Consider the following 20,401-nt stretch of genomic DNA (forward strand, 5'->3'; position numbering starts at 1 on the left):
CTGTGCGCGCCCGCGGTGCCCGGGCGCGGGGGGCAAGAAGCGGCGCGACCGGCGGCCGCAGCCCGGGGCCGGCGGGGGGAGCCCGCTGCCGGTAGAGTCAGGCTCCGCAAGTAAGCGGTCGGTCTCTCGCTCTTGTTTATTTACGGGGTCTTTTATTTTTAATTGAGCGCTTTGTACACGTGCTTTTACGAAGCGGTGAAGCCGGCTAGAAGGGGCTTGAGCCTGAGAGGGGGAAGCGCACAGCTACGCACCCCGAGCCAAATTGTTCAGAGAAGAGCAAGTTCGGTTATTATTCATCTCCACGAGAGAAGTCTTATCTTCTACAAATATTTGATACTGGGACAAGTCCAATAATTAACAAGAACAATCAAACAATTTCACTGCCTTCTTGGGGATTTAAAAAGTCATCATCTGGAATTCATGAGCATTACAACCTTTTTTTTTCTTTCTGCTTGGATGCGTTATTGTATATGATCTTTTCAGTGTGTGTGTGTCCCTAAGTGATTTTACCCTTTGATGCAAAAAGATGCAAACCATTAACAGCACAGATAATATGCACAACTGCTGATTCAGTGAGACTTCAGACCTCTCTGTAGGAGTGGGGAGAGAGGGTGGTAACCCTGATGGGAAAAATTAAAAAAAATAAAAAAAGATAGAGGAATGTTTCTTTCTTGGCTTCCTCCCTACCTCTGTGGCAGGAACTCCCACGGGAGTCCTGTGGGCGGGATGGGAGCAGCGCAGATCTAATGCACCACTGACTAGCATGGGGCTGCCTCGGTGGGAGCATCAGCCCTCCCAGCCAGCCCCCTAACTCCTCTTACCAGAGGAAAATCCACAGGGGGAGAGGAATGGGGCTCCTGAGCTCTGCAGTGCAGCTGTCAGGACCCATTTGCTGCCCAGCTGCAGCGAGCCAAGCAGGCTGGACAGTCAGTGGCCCATGGCCCAGTTGTATCAAAAAAAAAAACCCCTACCCAAACTTGCCTCATCTGGCTCAAATTCAGACATTTGAGAAAGGTGCCCACATGCTGAATGGCAAAGTGTCACCCTATACTGCCCCAACCACCAAATTCTGCACAGGTTCTCACACTGGTCGTCAAAGTCACAAGTCCTCAGTCCCCACCCACTCATGCAAACCCCCCTTCTGATGGCTGGCAGCCCCCAGTACTGACATGGATAATGAAATATGCTGGGTATGTAGGTCCTTTCTACCTCAGGTAATCTCAAGCCTAGGGACCTAAAGCCAGACTTCTTGGGGTTAGGCTGGCAGAGGTATGTGTGTCCTCCCCACATATTTCAGAGCTCTTTACTGGTGATACAATTCCCACCCATTTTTCTCCATAAGCACTGCCCCCACCCCCCTTCACGTCTTACTTTATGCCAACTCCTCCTTAGAATCACAGTGAAATTCCTTGCAGTTCAACAGAAGCAAAGAATTAGGGTGGCTGGGTCCAAAACTAATCTGGACCGAAGAGACAAAGCCAAATGCGGGTGCATTTTATTTAAGATCAAAAGCACAATGGTGTGAGATTGTATTATGTTCTCTACAGGAGCTGTGTTTTTCTACTTCTACAACAGGATTAAGGTGTTCAGTGGAAAAGAGAATTTAAAAAAAAAAAAACCCCATTGGACCGGTACTAGCTGCATTTGAGTTTCTCTTAAATAATGAGGACATTTCATCCCTCAAGGACTGTATCAGGCTATTGCCAAACACTTTTTAAACAATAATTGTGAATGCCAATAATAATTTTTACTATTTATTGCTGAGGATTCATTCTGCCTTTTTTTTTTTTTTTATTTAAAGGAAGGATGTTACCATTTCTGCATTGACTCATTTCAAAATTTTCAGTCACCCAAATGCGTTTTTAGTAGAAGCTAAAGACATCTCCTTATTTAGCTCTGCATATTTGAGAGCACAGGATGTTGAATGTTAGTACACACAGGCTGGACGCAGCTGGGAGCACAGCTTCAAGCCCCTTGTCCACCCGAATAACTAGAGGAAGCACAAGAGAAAATTTTCGGCGTGACTTACCCAATGAAAGGTAGGCTACCCTGCAAAAATTGCTACCCATCTTAGATCTGAAATTTGCAAAGCCCTGGCTAACTTTCAGTTTCCCAACACCAGGGAAGCATGGCTTGAGCCTGGTTCTGCTCTAGCATTCATGGAACATGACTGTGTTTAAATGAAAGGTATCACCCACCTTTACAGGGAGCAGCATGCACCTAGAAAGCAACATGTGCATACATAGTGAAGGTGGTTTATACACAGGTCCACTTCCACTAAACTGCCCCCACCCCTGTACCTCTAAGTTCAACAACTACATTTTTAGGTATGACTCCATCAGGAAAAAACATATGGGTAGATCTCTCTGCTTGCACAGAGCTGATCCATCTTCAGTTCTCCCCGACTTCGTCTCTTCACTACCACTCTTCACAAGCTGCTGCATGTGCCTTCTTGCCTCACCCTCCTAGAAAATTCAGAGTGCTACGGTTTTCTACTACATTGAGTCTTAGTACACTTATTTTCACAAAAGCTGGTGTAAAATGCTACCTTTCTCATATGGAAAGGGTTTATTGCTATGTTTTAGAGGTATAAATGACAGCATTGAAGAACAAAGCCCAAGTCCTATGAAACAACATTATCTTTGTGCCAAAGTAATCCAATTATTGAGGTACTGTGATAACCTTAAAGCCATATCAAAATGAAGAAACCACTTAGGAACTTACAAACATCTGTTTTCGTATCAGAGTGCATCAGCACAAGAACACCCTTATGTGGTCCTAATCAGTCAAAGTATTGCTCTCATCTTTTACATTCAGCATGGCTTATCTGCTTCTCCATAATAAAATCAGGGTGATACTTGCACTGATTTCTGTTAGCAGGAAAAGCTTCTGTTACTTAAATTGAAGCTATCTACTTCTATGCAGGTCCTGTCTCCTTTTGCCCAGAGGCAACAGAGAATCCCAGCCATGATATTTCAAAAAGACATCCAAATAACTTCCTAGGGAATATAAAACATGCTGCTGTTGCGTCCCTGAATAGGGCGCTCTATCCAGTTTCTTGTTAGCTGGTTCCTCAAACTAAATGATACAGTCTTGTTTCAGCAGAGTGATTGATGGACTTAATGCAGTTTAGATCTCACATTTAGGTCCTATTAACTAAATAGGAATATATTTATCTTCGGTAGAAGGTGGGTACAAAATCTGAAAGAAACAGGAAATGTTGATTAAATTAAGTGTTGATTAGGTGTTCTGTAATTTAAACCATTGCAAGCATACAGAACGATAAAAAGAAAAGGAAGCCAGCTGAAAAAGTTAAGATACTTGCTTTTAGTTGTCCATGCTAAGCAAAAATTAAATATTAAAGGAATCTGTAAACAGCTTTCTGTTTCACTAATGGATTACAGGCCCGAGCAACACTCATCTATCATGCTACCATTAGTAACTCTTAGATTTCAATGAGATTACTCACATATATAAAAATAAGCATAATCTATCAGGACACACACATGAATAAAGACAGTCACAAGGATGGATTTAAGAAGCAGTCTGAAACTTCATTAACGCAATATTTTCACATGTCAAGCAGTTAAGTGGGCCTAGTGCAGGGATTACAAAACTACAGTTTAGGGCAGATCCTCCCTAATCTCTCTCTTATAACAAGCTCATATCTGAAGGCCGCCCTTCAACCCTCCCCCAAGAAAAAGGAGGACCTTAGGTCCCACAACACTTCACTTAGGTTTGCTTCTTTCCTAGGCACAAACCCAATTGCAAAGTTCCATGTTTCTTTTTAATTTCAGCCTTAGTCCACACTGAACATTATCTAAATTTTTCCATAAATTCCAACAGATGAATAAATATGTATAGTCTCATATGTTCCATTTCCAAATCCAATTTTTCAGCCTACCCATGACTTCATGGTGCTACAAAGGCTGTGAAAATATTTTATGCCTCTCCCAATAATACCCTAGTAGAAGAACATACTTTTCCTGATCAAGTGAGAGCATCCCAAGACCATAGTTTATATGCCATGACACAGAAGGAGAGGATTAATGTAGTTTAAGGCGGAAAGAGACTCAAACCCTATCTTCACTTACATGCCTACAAAAAGCCAGAGAACCAGTCAAGGATTGCAGCTGGCGGTCTCATGCATATATTCTGGATGTCCCCTTTCTTTCATGGCTGTTTACCCCACCACCAGATTAATTAATAGTGTTTTCTATGGAGCCTCCACTGGAGGTAGAGGAAGCACTTGCAGGATGAGAAACTGTGGGGTGATGCTTACTTATGTATGGAGACCACTAGGAATGTGTCTTGCATGGCTCAGTGGGGTCACTTAGGACTAATTAGTCAAGGCAAACCATCAGGACAGTGCAGGTGTGGTACTTCCAGACCCCCAAGTAATCCAGGTATGTCAGCATGGTGCAGCATTGTGCACAGTATGCACATTAAATTCAAGCAAGGACTGCAGCATAAAGTTTTCAAAGTGATTAGGAGTTTTGGGCACTCTACGAGTTGAAGAAATTGTGGTGTCTCAGGTGGCACAGAGTTTTCCAAAAGCAGGTGTCTCATTTTTTAAACCTAGCCCCATTTTCTAAAACTGGTTATTGACTGAAAAAGGGAGGTAATCAAAATCATCTGTGACTTCTGAAAATAGAGGCCAGTTCCTGTGAGTAAGTTTCAGCAGGACTGAGCACTTAGTATCTTATCAGTAGCACAGGAACAGGGATTTTTATATACTGTTTTATTAAGATTAGTATCTCTACAGTGCTCCTTAAATGAAAACAAAAGAAAAAAAATGCTGTAAAAGGACAGAAAAGATGACTCAATTTCCCATCATTGCCAAAAGCCTCTAATTTTGAATCTAATCAACCTTTGTGCCAAAAGATATTTTTTTTAATACTAAGGTGCAGTATTTAATATTAAAATAAAGCTGAAAAAAATGGTGTGACCCTGTTTCAAATTTAGCACCGTTGCTGTAGGTTTATCATCCAGCAGGTACGCAGTAAATAATACCCTCAAGAAAAGCCAACAAACATATCAAAACCAAACAAAAATTAAGAAGTGGTCAAATCCCCAGCCAAAGATACTGTTCCTTACAAGAAAGTTTGTTCTGTTAATTTGTGATCTTTGTTTGAAAAATCATAGAGCCTGTACAGTTTTTGCTACATTTTTCATGTAAAGCTGTTTTCTTGCACTACCATCTTTTGTGGAGTAACACAGCTCCTAATCTCACTAAATTACTATCATAAAAACAAAGAGGAGAGGAGGTTGCAACGCAATGAGATGTTGTTTGTATTTGTAACAGGGCAATCACTGATTTAAAATTGGCATTGGAACTCCTATTCTGAAATGATTGCTCGGTTAGGAAAACAACACTTTAAGCCAACTAGCGACATCTGAATTTCTGAAGAAAGGTTTCGCACTTGCTCTAGTCTGTGTTTTGACTATTAGACCTGTGCTTTTTAAAATGTGTGCACCTTCTGTTGCTCTGCAAGTATCCTATAGTATGCTCATCAGCTCACTGTCTAGAAGGCACATACATCTTCATATTTTATATTTAAAGAAAACAAAGGGTCTTACAATTCCATACAAATAAAATTCTCTTAGGAACTTAAAGCCTGTTTTACCTCATACACCTGCTTGTGTGGTTACAGGTATTCAGTGAAGGATAAGCAGTGCAAAATATTTTATATTCTGCTTTTACAGTGCGTAGGCATTCAGGCTGTTCACTACAAATGACTGCACAAGGTGAGAAGCACTGGAGAATCAGGCCCCAAAGATTTTCTGTACTGGATCAGATCACTGGTGCATTAAGTGTGTCACCTCACAGCTGGATGCTCCAAAATGAACCCAGCTATCTGTGTAGTACTGAGGGAACTACTCTGGCAGTCAGGTTGCATCCAGGAGAGGAGAGTGGGGTTTGTCTTTTATTTTCTTAGTGTATCTAATCAGAACTGTCCTCATTTGTGATCACATTGTTCAGATCTCCTTAATGGTTAAACAAGAGTATCTGACCCTTGTTGTGAAACAGGATGTAAGACATGGCATTAGAAATTATAAATAATAGCATGAGAGCAAAACAAACCCCAAACACATTACTTTCTTACTATTTTCATATGCTTCTGTGGTACAAGAAAAGAGTCCACAATATAAGAAACACATAATAAGTATACCATAATTTACATCGTGGTATTTTACACTGCAGAGCTATTTTGTGGAACTTTACAACTTTATATAATTTTCCACTTAAGTCAGAAATGTAACTTAATATTACATAAACAATAATTATATACAGTATGCAAATATCATCTAGCTATAGGAAGTGCCTGCTACCAGCAACATGAAGTAGCAAAAATATATAAACACACAAAACTGTCTAAATCTGTCAGAGGTTTCATATGCTGAACCTCAGTGAGAATCCGATCGCAGCTAATCAAGTCAAAGGCACACATATTCCTAAAACATTTCAACATGCTGATTTCGGCATCCAAAAAATCCAAAGCCCTCTTTCTGCAGAAAAGCAAAACTTTTAGTGCACGTGTTAAATGCATTGATCCCAATTGTCACATAACGGATACGACTATTCAAAAGCAATTACATACCTGCTATCTAACTGAAAGTCAATGGCACTTATACATGTCCCTAAATAGCTTCTCTGGAGCTCAGTTTCAGGCATCAGAAAAAACCACAAAGAAAACGTATGTGCATACAGGCACAAAACCCCTCTAACACTACTGGTTTGTATACTATTCTTTAAAAGAGTTTCATTTCAACAATTTTTTTAAACATATGCCATATGACTGGTGATCCGGCTTCCCTAGTTCACATCACAGCACATAAAAGCTTTCAAGAAGAACATGCGTCCCACCATCCATTCCCTCTTAGTCATTCTGACACATAAGACTTGATTGCAAATCTTTTGCCAAAAAATGAAGGTCATTCAGGAAAGTGGTTTTTTATCTTTTTTTGATTCCCACAGACCTACTTCCCTCCAGACAAAATGAAGAGATGAGTAAACCAATGATCTATCTCTGAAGCTGTTTATGTGAAGAACTGTTATTGGTAAACTTGCAATTTCACTAGTAAAAAAGATAGCTTTTGTTTTGGATGGGTTTAAATGGGCTTATTTTCTCTTCTGACCATGTAATTGAATCACCTCTGCCTGATCTTCTGCTGCAGGTGAAGAGCTCAGGGCCTGCATTATGGCTGACCGTGGGACTGTCCCAGCATTTTCTGGGAGGAAGGGCGAGCCCTTGGGCAGTGCTCCGGGGCAGGGAAACCCAAGGCTTAGCCACCCACTGGCACCAGTTTCAGGGCACTGTGCAGAAAAGTCAAAGCAGGAAAGAAGGCCAGAAGAGAAGATAGAAGTCCATAAGGATGAAATCAAGATAGAAACAACAAGTCCAGTGGCTCTCTGGAAACTGCAGAAATGGATATATTAGGCATATCAAAAAAAACCTCACACAGAACTCTTGTCAGAACAATTAGGGGACTCTGAATTTGTTGGGGGGTTCTGTTTGGTTTTTATCTGTTAACTGACTTTAAAAAAAAAAAACTGAAAGAGAAGATCTCTAGTGTAGACTATTGTTCAGAAAAAAAACTACAATAAAACTCCATTGTATTCATCCTCCAAGCCAGAAGCAGGGCTGGTGTTTGTAAACCCAGAGCAGGGATTAGAAACCAGGCTTGCAGACAAAGAGCATATCCAAGAGTTCACAGCAAGGAGTCTCCAACTATAATATTGCTGAAGTCCTTCTCACCTAGATACCAGCTGTTTATATCTGGAATATTCATTTCTCTTTCTTAGATGCATACTAATTAATAGTAAAGGCCTTCATGCAGCTGATTAATTAAATTTCCTTTTCAGGTAAGGAGGTTTTCAAAGACAAAAGTGACTGTGAGATAACTAGTATCTAGATAAGGAAGCAGAGACTGAATCTTAATGGCAGGGGGAAAGGGTCAACAACAGGCATGGGACAAGAGGAAGAGACAACAAGGAAGACTCACTGGAGCCCTGAACAGCATCAGTCATGAAGCAGCAAGCTTGCGCACTGCTTATGGCAGTTCAGCTGCTCCCAGCCTTTTGGGGCTTTGAAAGGCTCAGGATAACTAAATAATTAGTTTTTCTTTATAGCAGGTTTTACTTGTATTTGGTTTATAGCCTGTTTTACTCAGAAACAACATCTTTTGAAACGCTCAGGAGCTGGAATACCTATCTTTTCCTAGTTCAGCTTCCTTTGTTCAGAGTTACAATCTATTTAGTTGTTGAATAGTTGGAATGGCATTGAAAACTAATCACCACCCATCCTACTCTCATGTTACCTTCCTCTACAACCTGTTTACCCTCCTCAGCTGCTGTTTTCCTAAAAAGCAGTTTACTGATAAGTGGCAGGATTACCATTTCTGTGGTGACACAGCTTATCAGAGAAGAATGCACATGGATGAATGTTATTTGTAGCAAAAGGAATGACTTTTTTTTGGACAGATTTATTCCACAGAGGTGGTAAGCACGATCCTGCTTGTTGCGGTGATTCACAAGCTCATGTCTTCACCCCTCTTGGCGTAATCAGTTCCCTGATGATCAATGCCCAGCCAGTGCTTGTGTATGCATGCGTGTCTGCATGTGTATGAGGCAGCAAGTGTGCAATAGAGAGCTCAAGTTCACCGTGGTCCATGAAGCATGTGAGCATCCTATGACTGGAAATATGCTCCCTTGCATAATCCTGAGATTAGCAAATTTCTAGTAAAGGATGTCAGACAGAAATGGGAGGAGAAAAAATGCTTAAGGTAAGCACAGAGGAAAATCCAGTGTAGGAAAGTAACCAACAGGATTCATGCCCACTTCCAGCTGCATCTCTATCACTGATTCCTGTGTGACCTGGAGTGAGGCATGCCAGCTTCTCTGGCTTCAAAATCCCTTCTTTGAAAAATGAGAACAGAAGTAGGTGAAGCTATTTTAAAGACCCTTGGCTGGTTAGAAGAAGTGTTGTACGAGTGCCAATTGATTATAACCAACTTCTGACAGATAGGGGAGGGAAGTATAGCAGATCAAAAAATATGCTCCTCTCAAACTGTAGCATTCATGAAAAATGTCACTGGCTGGAAGTGATTATCATCTTGGCAGCTGTGTTCAGTGGGATCTGTGATCGCGCAGGCAAAACAGCTAAAAGGCACTAACTGGGCCTTCCTCAGGTATACTGCTAGCCACTGGTATTCTTAATTCTAAAAGGGGAGTTCTCCAGAGATGCCCTTATAGGAAGGTGCTGCGGGCATTTTTAAGAGCTGCATTTCCACAGCTAGTAACGGGACTACCTGGCAGAGTGACAGCTGGAGTTTCCACATGCTTCTGCATCTAAAAACTCATCCCACATGCTTTCTGCAACTGGGAGGCTTCTAGACAGGATGGACAGTATCTTTCACTGACACAGTACATAGATAAATTGTACCCACTATGGACCAAATCCATAAGCCAAATCCTGGTACTGCAGACTGAGGGCCAATGTTAAACTATTTGGTTTGGGATTTCTTTTTTAATGAAAGACTCGTAAGTTTCAGGGTTACAAAGTAAGTAAGTACACCCACAGTCATGTGATATTTTGCTTTACCATTAGCATACTCTTTTTGACAAAACCAGCTGAAATGTCTATATAGAAATGAAGCTATGGGGCTTTTAAGTATGGTAAAATCATTTTCCATGAAACTATATGTTTCCGTGTGCAAGCAGATGCTGGATATTTCAGCTTGTACAATGAAACCTACTATCAAAACTGCCCATAGCAGTCTCTGTTAAGTCCAAAAGAGAAAATGATGTCTTACAGAATTTGAGCTGAATATTTAAATTGAACCCGTAGCAAACCCAGCTATGGCTCTATGGCTAGCAGGGTTCTTCTGTTGGTTTAATTTCTGAAGGCAAGCCAGTTTACTACTAGAGGTTCTTCTGCTTGTATAAAGAGAGAAAATAATTTCTACTCAGTACGTTTATCTGCCTGTTTATAATCCATACAGTTTGCTAATGTCTAACTGGACCAATGGTTCTTTCATTTGTGATGAACCATATTTTTTGATTGGGAGCAGAGAGGAGAGAGGCAAGCAGACAACCAAGAAAAAGCCTAAGAGTACATCTCAGGTGGTGCACACAGAAGCATTTCCCAGGAGGGATTCCCCCCACCTTCTTGCCCCCCAAACCTGTTGTTCTGTCACACCCCGCTCAGCCTCCCTCTATAGCTGGAGCAGGGGTGGCTGCCTGGCAGTGGTGCGGGTGGCTGAGTACCTGCCCCAGCTCCCTGCCACTGCCTGAGCTCCGTGCACTCTCCCCTGTGCACCTGGCAACAGACCAAAACACCATTCTAGTCTTCAGCAAAGATTTTTTTTTTCCCCCATGATATTCTGAGTCCTTTCTTCAAGCCTTTGTTAGTTGCACTTGGAAGAACTCCAGGCAGCCCAGAAGACAAAACAATGTAATACTTCAAAAAACACAGTTCATTTGTGTGTCAATAAGGGTTCACGCACATACTCACTCTGTGAGGGTATGAGGCATTTTCTTTCAAAGCAATATCGCTTCCTTCCCATCTCTGCCTTGCAACAAGGTGTAACTGAGAAGATATCTGCTGAGGTGATGTAAAACCCAGTGTCCCTGAATTCATCATTAGTTAAACAAGAAACAGTCAAAAAGTCAACTAAGGACTTTGTATGTGTACATACTGGAGGCTCCAGTCCACCCCTTATGTGTGGATAGAGAAGACTATGTGTTTACAGACAAAAGTAATGAAACCAAGGTTGTTTAAACATTGTTTTTTAATAGATATAAATCTCATTTCTTTTCAGGCTGAAGTGTTTATAATTTTAAATCCACATTATCACAACTGCACAACTGTCTGGGTCCCAGTGATCCCCTTCCTGAAGCGTTACTTGTTGCAGAAGTAAATTACCCCATATAATTTTCTTAAAAGATTATTAAAAGACTTTCTCATAGCATTCAGGTTGCCAGTTTGAACTGGGTGCCAAATAAGAGGTGGCAAAGTAATTAGCACTTCAGAAATATAACAGATTAAAAGTGAATATTTCTGTCTCATTTTGAACCCACTCAAACACAATGGATCTGTAAATTCAGATCAGATTGTTGGGTGTGAATTCTGCTGAGAAGAAACTATGTTCAGAGAAGACAGAGAAAGCATTACAATGAAAAATAAAACACAATACAGAAGTCTGAGACAATGAAAAATCTAAAAGATTAGATGGAAACTAAAGAGAGATAGAAAGGCTTTTATTAAAAAAAAAAAAATAAATACGGGAGGCCAAATTGCTGCAAGTCCTGTTTCTATCCATAGCATAAGCTTTAGTTTTCCTAGAAAATGACCTGCTACAAATTAATTATCATTGTAAAAAGGAGAGGCTTTACGTTACCCAGGAAAAAGTTACAAGCCATGTGAATTACTTTCACCCAGTAAGTAATTCAAAAAGGATCTGATTCTGCAAAATAGTTATCTGGGTAGTATTACTGCTACACAAAGTGCCAAAGATATGGTGAGAGTCCATATGTATGCAGATCACCCCACCCAGGCGCAACTGCAAGACGTGGGAGGTGGAAAAAGCGAGGCTGGGCGCAGTCCACACCAGCAGCCTTAAAACTTAGAGCCACAAGTGTTCATGTATCTGCTAATGAAGACTAGAGCATTCATATCCTTAGAATTCAGTAAATAAGTGGAAATACTTAAAATACAAAAGAAAGAAAAGTTTGTATAGCAATTTTCCCCCTCTCTCTGCTAGTTTCCCTGTCAGTATAACTCTGTCAGCTTTAATGCCCGTTATTTCTAATTTGCCATACAAGAGGAAAGGCAATCAGGAAGGTTCATGTGCTCACATACACTTATACACATGCGTGCATTGATATATCATACATAATTTCTCAAAGTAAATATGTAGTGATTAATTTAATATAAGAAATAATTGCAAACAGCATACTGGGTCATGGGTGACAAATCTAATCATTTACTGAGAGTAATATATGCAGAAATAAACAACATATAGTTTATAACCAATGTGTGGGAAGTTAGCTATGATTCAGGCAAGCGTTTGGATTTCTTATTTGTGGACATAAGGTTGCAAGTTTAAGCACTTAACAGACACCTCTCTAATTTCCTTGTAATTAATGATATTTTGTAATGGTTATTAAGGCCTCAAATCCTGGTACTGTCAGTTCATTATTGTATTTATGAGTTAACTCTATCTGTTAAAAATATAGGTGGAATAGAGGCAGCTCCATCTTATCCTGGGCTGTTGTAGCGCTCTGAACTAGAACATGTAACCCCCTCTAGTGGAAAAAGGAAAAAGTGGAAAAGTGGTTCTAAATTGCCCGCTGTAGGACACGGGCATCCCTATTGCCTCTGCGATTGATAAATGAAAATTTCCGTGATCGTGCATCCCTTCAAATGCCCCGTGCTCGAAAAGATGCGGCGTCACCAATATTTTACTGCAGGATGTAGGAAAGTGCTTGTAATAGAACAGAGTGAAATGAAGGAAACAGGGTTTGGGCCAAGCATCCTGTTTCATTCCAATGAGAACACAATTAAGCTGAGCCACCCTAAGAAGTTTCCTTTTAATAAACAGTCACTTCAGTTACAAAGTCCTTTAGAACGTGGATGCTGAAACAATGCAATTAATGGAGAAAAAGATGAAAAAAAGACAACAGGTATAACCTTAGCCTACCTTTACTTCTTATGACATGTTTTAATGGGATGAATTCCCATTCCAGGAAAGGGGCCTACTTAGTTATTTGAGTGGTCTCATTTTCCTCCACAGATTGGAATGAACTGAAACATGTCATTGTTGCACAGTGCTGTGGTTGCATGGTGTGAACACAGAACTCTGAGCCTCACAGTCCTGAGCTAGCCAGGACTTCCGTCTTTATACAGGCCATTGGCTTTCTCCCATCTTAGCTTCCCCATCTTCAAACTAGTGAAAATACTTTCCCTCGGAGTTCCTCAAAGATGAAGTGTATACTCAGCAGCAAAGGAAAGTTATTAAGTATATACACACAGCATGAGTGTGTAAGCACACAGCGCTGGCCACCTGAGTTCCCAGAGCCCCACCTTTGCATACAGATGAACACTGGCCCGGGTACACTAAGCAACGACATCTTAGTTGTGTGCTTCTTGTCCTGGTCAGGAATTCTTGTACTGCAAAGACAGCCACTCTTTCAACACTATGTCACCTCCATATCTAAATGAAAACAGACAATAACCTTTTAGACACATTACAAAAAGATCCCTGAACCTCCAAAAGAGGTCATTAGTATTTGAGAGCACAAAAATATTTTTTTTTTCATTAAGCAAAATTATAATTGTGAAAGAAAAGCTTTAATAAACCACTCTGCAAAGCCAGGTTAATCGTGTTGTGCCTATGCACAACTCTAATTAATTTAGATTTAGATGGTAGACAGGGAATGCCACGAGTTTGTCACAGCAAGTTTCTTTCAGGAGAAAACTGAAGGCCCCTCACAGCTGAGCTCAAGTCTCCAGAAGGTTCCTGAAACTCCTCCTATTCCTTCTGCACAACAGTATGGACTTGCTGAATTTTAGGGTGGGATGATGGATCCATATTGCAAATGCAAATAGCAATATGCTATGTTGCCCTGGAGCTGGACAACTGGTTAGACAGGAGGAGCAGAGGGACCTGTCCTTGTCCATTTTTGGAAAGCTGAAGAGAAGCAGAAAACAATTCTCCTTTCTGTGAATCTATCTTACACTTTTTTTTTCCCCCTCATGGAAACTGAGGGTAGCATTTTCCTTTTCATTTTTTAAAAATTGTTTCCTCATCTTAGAAGATTAAAAGACTCTTTATTGATTTTCAGACTTTTTAAGTGCTGTTTGCACCATCCTGTGATACGTGAGTATGTACTACACACGTTTTTTTCATTTAAACATTCATGTTTACAGGTAATTTTCCATATTCAGAAAACGCTGTAAAAGTAGAAGTGTGAAACAGTCGTAAGATGCTAGAAAGTGTCATGACAGATTCTAGAAAGGCTTCTCAGAATCAACACAGCTGGCCAGGAAATACCCCTACCTTCAACTCACATTTGGCCAGCTTTTCAAAAAGGGGGTTTTAAGAGGTTTCGTTTTAATATTTCAATGTCACAGCAGATTTCCGTGCCTTACAGTTATCAGTCCTTAAAACTGATTAATTCTGAGGATGTGCAAAAGGGTGTACTGTTATATAAAAAGAAGAGAACAGGGGATTTTACCCGTTTACTATTTGCATAATGATTGAGGATGCCCCTCAGTTGAGTGCTTGCTAATTTGCAAGACAAAAAATGAATGCTCACTTTCAACATGCACTTAGTTAAGTCCTAGTAGAAACCCACATCTGAGACTTCTCTTTGCATGTTTGAATACAGCTGAATCTGTACCTTCAGAGCATTAAAGTGCTACTACTGAGATTCTCAAAGCAATCTGTGAAATTTAGTGGGATTTTCACATATGAGTCTTTACTCTATTTTGAGAAATTGAGAGTAAGTGCAGGTTCAGACAAAGATACTAATATAAATTCTAACTTGAAGTTAAAGAACCAATATAAAATAATTAATTAGAAGTCATAAATCAAATGCTTGTTATGTAGTACTTACTTGTTAGCAAAAAGGAGAACTGTATGACTTCCTAAATAACTTAACCAGCACACACAAGAACTCATGCTACGGTAGTGTCATTCATTGCCTGCATTAAAAGAAAACTAATCATGTAGGAAATGACCACTTGATCCTAATAGCAGATCCCTGCTCAGTACTCTGTGAAAGATCAAAACAGCAAGGCAGTGATTACTCCCCTCTCAAGGAATTCCTTCTGGGACTCAAAGCTGGCACCTGGCTGCAGAAAATCACAGAGATTAAATACCCAGCCCCACTTACACTTCAGGCACTATCCTGCTTATTCACAGGACAAGCCGTTTTTTTGTATCCACATGCATTTTTAGCACAATCCAGACTTCCTACATTTCCCACCACTGTTACTTTAACTAGATCTTCCTGTGCTTGGAAGCTTGAATGTTTTGGCAGGCATTACAAATAGAAGCGCAGCTTTTGACCTCCAGGCATTATCCAAGTCCACACCACACATTTATCAGCCTGAGCATAGTGTTAGTTTTATGGACATTTCCACTATCAATTCATGACAGTTTCTAGTCTGCCCAGTTCTCCTTTCTGATCAGATGAGCACCTGTTAGTCTCAGCACTGGGTAGCCCATTTCAGACACCAGTGCAGCCTCCGAGATCACCACCAGCACAGCTAGCCTTTGCACTCTCACGTTCGGATTACAAATCCTCTAGTCATGCAAGGCTTGTATCAACACTGAAAAGCTGAAAAAGCAGGTCTACAAGTGCAAAAGGCACTATGCTCAGCCAGCCACCAACTGCCCCACTTACATCTGAAAGGGGAAAGGGGGCAGGTAACATCTGTAAAGGAGCACTTAAGAGCAAACGGGGATTATAACAAACCTCATCAAAATGGGGACGGCATTACTTATTTTCAGCAAACACCATAGAGGGCCTCTGGTGCTGAAGGTTCTGCAACATGTACAAAAATATATAGGTATGTGCAGCTCAATGCACGTTTTATAAGATCTGGCTCTTGGTCTGTCTTTAAAACCCAAGAAGTCTGTGTATGCCCCAGTGTCATGCTGCAAGAAGCTAGCTGCATGGGTTTGATTAGCATCTGCCCTGCTCCGTCAAAGAACAACGGTTAACTTGCATCTTCTCTTGTTTAGTTGTAGATGCACTGATTTGATTGAAAATATATAAATGTAAGTTTAACACCTTCCCCATGTCATCACTACAGTGTTTTGGAATGTCCTCCTTGTACATGCAGCACATGACATCCTCATGGCCGCAGCTCCCCAAGGTTTAGTCAGTGAGTCAATTCTATCAACCGCTCCATATGATCTGAGGAGAGGTCCCTGGACATTCTCAAGTGAAACATTTCAGTTTACTACATGGGATAATGTCTCTCTCTAGTGGCTAGGTACAGTCAGTAGAGCAGCCTGCTTTACTTGCCGTTTTGATGGCATTTTCTAGTTAAACAATCATTGCCATAGTCAAATTCTATGCTAAAGTCCCAGGTTAAAGCACTTTATTGAGCACATCATCAACATGCAGTCCTGACTTTGCTAAATCCAATTAGCAAACGTTCATTTTGCAGGGATTGTTAGCTGTTTAATTTTACAGAAAAGATACTGCTTAGAGGCGAAAGTCGGTGAAAATACCCAAGGTTTGGGAATTTGTTTCTGGCTAAGTATGTCTGAACCAAACACAAGGTTTTGGCACTGGGAGTCTCAGGACAATTCTAAAACCCCAAGAATATATGTTTAGACAGAGGGTGAGAATAAGCTTTTCTCTCAGCTGCTGACATATTTCAACATCTTGTTCTCCTAAAAGTCAAAAGAATGTTCAAGTGGGGGAAATTATAATAAAAAAGGGTGATATTCAAGCGTTAAGAGGCTGCTACCTTGATATAGGTTCTCTCTTCCTCTCCACTTGCTCACAAACAACATTTCAGTTCAAGTGATTGGTGACCGAAGGCCAGATTTTGAGAGATAGCTAGATGCAAAAAAGGTAAGTTACGCACCTAGAAGGGACTTCTGAAATTCTCTGTTGTGTAAATGGAGAAAATCCCATTGAATGTCTGCCCGTCTGAAAACCCAGTTATACATTCAGTTTTCTCACAACAATAACTGACCTTCACCATTAGTGATATGTAATGGTTGTTTGGTAAAAATTAAGTAAGGATTTCCATGCGGTCTTTAGTGTCCAACCACCACCAGGGTCATTGATGTTGACTGGGGTGGGAACTTTTTACAGCAAGACACCAAGGGGAGGTCCGTACTGCCACTGTCGAGGTTATGTGCCTCATTAAGAGGTTTTCACATCTAAGGCTGCCCGTCTTGCAGTAAGAGTCAATAAAGCCTCAAGACTGAAAATCTCATGAGTGTGTTTTTAAGCATGCCAGTCCAGTTATACCAGTATAGAGTGTAAGTGAAATGTAATCCCTTTGCAGATGTCTTGCCAGAGCATCATACCCTAAAACAGGAGAGCAGCTATGTTGGGTGGTGGAGCACCCATACTTTTGGACACATTGAGGACTCTCTGTCAGGACAGTGCCCCCCATCCCCAGCACTCAGGTGGGGAGGGCAGCAAGGTGGCAGCTGGGAACAAACCCATATTCTACCCTTGCTCTTCCCAAAGCCGTATAACTTTGCTGGAGTGAATGGGAGAGACAGGAACAGCAGGAGAGAAAGAAATGATGGCTAAAGAGAGGGGAAATGTTCTAGTGATAGCAGAAACCATTGCTTTTGCATATGGCTAAGCCAAGAAAAAGGGAAACTTGGCAATGGGAAACAGCAGGGAAAGCTCTTCCACCAAATTATAAACAAGATGGTAATTGGGGCTGAAGAAATAATATCCTCATGTTCTCCCAGGGCTGCAAACAAATCAGTGGCAGAAAAACAAGATCTAAGATCTTTTTCCAGTTTTCCAGTCCCATTCTGCATTTCTTAGACCATGCTATTTTTTATTTAAGGCAAAACCAAACAAACAACAAAACAAGATACCCTAATTTGAGATGAACTGCAGGCCTGATATTTGAAAATTAACACATAGCTTTCCATACCTTGTATGCTCTGGAACTGCATTTATGTGGGGCAAACAAAGGTTTTGCCTAGTTCTGAGCCCAGTGAAGTAGCAGAATTTGAACTTCTGCAACTGTCTGAAGCCTCCAGTCTATACTGAAGCATTATAACATGCAGGACAGTTTGCTGCCCCTTCTCACAAGCCCCAGGACCAGGTGAAAAAGGCAGCCCTGACACTGAAGAAGACCCAGGCTGTTGTCTCCTGGAGCGGGACAGTAGATGCACTTAGGGGACAGCCGGGCATGCCTGGCTGCTGCTAACAGGGGTCCATCCCACTCCCTGTGGGTCGAGCCCTGCTGAAGCTAATAGCACATTTCAGCAAAGAATAAGGCCTGCAAATTGCAGCTGTACATGAATATTGATAACACCCACCAAACGCTCTTGTTGCTGCCTCCCCTCCCAGGAGGGGTGAAGTGCTTTCTCAGCAAGGGTGGGACAGTGCTTCCAGTGAGACAGGAAGGGGAAAATTGTCTCCTGTTTCTGTTGCCTTAGGGCTTATTGTTGCTTGTACAAAAATTAGTGGTGAAACTGCCATTTACTTTGGAGGAAGCAGGATCAGACCCTCATTTTCCTGTCAGACAACACACCCTCATAATTATGTATTCACACCATATTTTGATAATGGTTCCTTACAGACTATTTAATATGAATGTTTAAGAAATCTAGTTTTAATATGTTAGTACTGAAGGAGAGACTGCAATCCTGAGGGAGATTACACATATTTCCCATTGATGAGTGCCTTAAATCTTAATGCATATGGAGAGAGGGAAGCATATGAACCTACAGAGCAAGATACAGACACTTCTTTTATAGAATAGATTTTATACAATTAAAAATAATTTTTCCTGGAAGCAGCAGTGAAGATTATTTTTAGTTTCTGATAGATGTGTCTCTGTTTGAGGTCTAATAACATACAAACTCTGAAGCTTTTCCTGCCATCTAGAGATGTGGATTCTCTGGTGACTAATAGAATGAGTTGCCGTTGTGGCCCCTCTCTCACCACAGCACTAATAGAGTCTTTTTCTTCTATCCAGCCAGTTATTTTCAGGAAGACTGAAGAGACTTAGCAACTTTGAAATCTTTCTACTAATTCTTGTTGATGGACACAAAAGCTCCTGAGAAAGGAAAGAAGGGTGGGTAGAGATCATCACTGTGTAAGACCTATTTCCTTAGGAAAGCAGCTTAAAAAACAGTTATAAAATGAAAATATTCCCCTTTCTTAAAAATAAAAGACCAAAACCACAAAACCAACAACAGCAAGAGCAATGGAAATGGAAATCAGTGCTAATGATCTGACTCACAGGGGTCTCATCATTAACAGGAACTGACTCATTGCATTTGTTAGAAATTGCCACGATGCTATTTAATCTGCCCTTTGTGTCTTGGGAGAAGAGCTGAGAAGGCCAGAAGAAGCTTACCCCAAGCATAGAACATGGTGGCAGGCCTGGCTGGTCCCTTGTAACGTGACATGGTTCCAGTGAAGAAGCTGTATTTGGCTTTTTGCATACCTGATTTAAAATTGTCCCTGATCTGAACACGTATTACCATGAGAGCTCAGACATACTGAAAGTCCTGGAGGCTACTAATACCTATATCAGTTCAAGGATAGTTGTGACCATCCAGGTGGCTTGAGTCAGAGTGTTTAGATGACAGAGGTCTCCTCTGCTTCCTGTCACAGAGGAAACAAAAAGTATATATCAGGTTTTATTGTTTTTGCTGTGTGGGGCAGAGTCTGCGATATACATCTGAGCTATATGACAGGCTATAGATACATGGTAGATAATACTAGCAAATGGTACCTGAAAGGCTGTCACAGTACACTGCAGTTAAGGAGTATATCTTACAGTAAGGCACTTCTGAGAGTGAGGAGTCACCGGGTGACGTGCACCCAGCCATCATGCTCCACCACCACCTCTCTCTTCCATGACAGCCTCTGCCAGGCAGGCTGGTCAGCCAGCCACAGCACAGGGACCAGCCTCATCTGATACAGAGTATGAATGCTACCAGGATACCAGTGCAAAAAGTTTGCAAAAACATGGAGCCTGGAGGCAAGGACAGCATTACTTCTGATCCCACTTACTCTTAGTGCAGAAGTAGAGCTCAAGTCATTGTTAGTTATTTTTTCTAGTCCATGTTACCATCTGCTGTTCTGTCCTTTGCAACAGCTGACAACGGTGCAAGGGCATGAGAGCTTCCATGTGATGGATGTTTAAAAACAAACACACACTGTACTCTGTTGCCAAATATTTGTATTACTGAAGAAGTCAGGAGCCTTGTCCATGGCTGAGAATCTGTTATTTGAGGTGCTACAAGAGCAGAACAAAAGGATGGTGTCTCATTAATAATAAAAGTCTAAATATAACTCCAAAGACAAAAGATGAGAGGAAAAAGAACATAATAAGACAATATATTTAACTTTATAAGTGTAGCAGAAGTCACCTAAGCACAGTCAACTCTTTTTGTGGGCATCACCACAAAGAACGGTTTTAATCTGGAGCTGGAGAATAAATATATCAAAGAATGTTCCCTGGAGACTAAGGCTCTGTGGGACCACAGGAGAAACATAGGAAAAAAACAAGGTAAAGATTGTGGCCTCATGGTCTGACCAGAGTAGAAAGTCCACCTCAGTTGTTGTAGTTGGCTGGCAGCTACACTGAAACCAAGGAAAATCATCAAATGCCTCCCATGTCTGACAGTCTGTGAAGTCAGTCAACGCCAAGAAAGTGCA

General features: G+C 41.1%; 1 long non-coding RNA gene across 1 annotated transcript; it reads left to right on the forward strand.

Moving 5' to 3' along the window:
* The first annotated feature begins 1,787 nt into the window (after window positions 1–1,787).
* Window positions 1,788–7,263, forward strand: LOC141943795 (uncharacterized). The gene is made up of 3 exons (XR_012629052.1): window positions 1,788–2,039; window positions 6,980–7,062; window positions 7,180–7,263. It is a non-coding gene; the product is annotated as an uncharacterized LOC141943795 (long non-coding RNA).
* Window positions 7,264–20,401: the final 13,138 nt, after the last annotated feature.

The sequence above is a fragment of the Strix uralensis genome, chromosome 5, assembly GCF_047716275.1.
Source record: "Strix uralensis isolate ZFMK-TIS-50842 chromosome 5, bStrUra1, whole genome shotgun sequence".
Lineage (NCBI taxonomy): Eukaryota > Metazoa > Chordata > Aves > Strigiformes > Strigidae > Strix > Strix uralensis.